The 222-nt window shown below is 62.2% G+C and overlaps 1 protein-coding gene across 1 annotated transcript in view; it reads right to left on the bottom strand.

Moving 5' to 3' along the window:
* The window catches only part of LOC104272897 (tricarboxylate transport protein, mitochondrial-like), a gene marked incomplete at its 5' end in the record, with an annotated part of 3,473 nt that overhangs the window by 2,501 nt on the left and 750 nt on the right, over nucleotides 1–222 (bottom strand). The gene's annotated exons all lie outside the window — the stretch shown is intronic.

Genomic DNA, 222 nt, shown 5'->3' with positions numbered 1-222 from the left:
CGGCCCCAGGCCGGCTGAGCCGAGACCTCTGGCAGCCAGATCTGGGCTGGGATGCAGTGTCCCTATCCTCACCAAACCCCTGGGCACTTGACACAGCAGTGGGGCCCTGTGTAAGCCATCACTGCCTGAGCACGGCAAGAGCAAGGGGATCGGCCAAGGGGCTGGGAAAATGGGCTAAACACCATACCCATGGCTGCTGTTGTCTCCCCTTAAAGGCACCGC

This window comes from Apaloderma vittatum, unplaced genomic scaffold (assembly GCF_000703405.1).
Source record: "Apaloderma vittatum isolate BGI_N311 unplaced genomic scaffold, ASM70340v1 scaffold25034, whole genome shotgun sequence".
Lineage (NCBI taxonomy): Eukaryota > Metazoa > Chordata > Aves > Trogoniformes > Trogonidae > Apaloderma > Apaloderma vittatum.
Note: the sequence above shows the minus strand (reverse complement) of the source record. Positions and strands in the feature narration are given on the sequence as shown.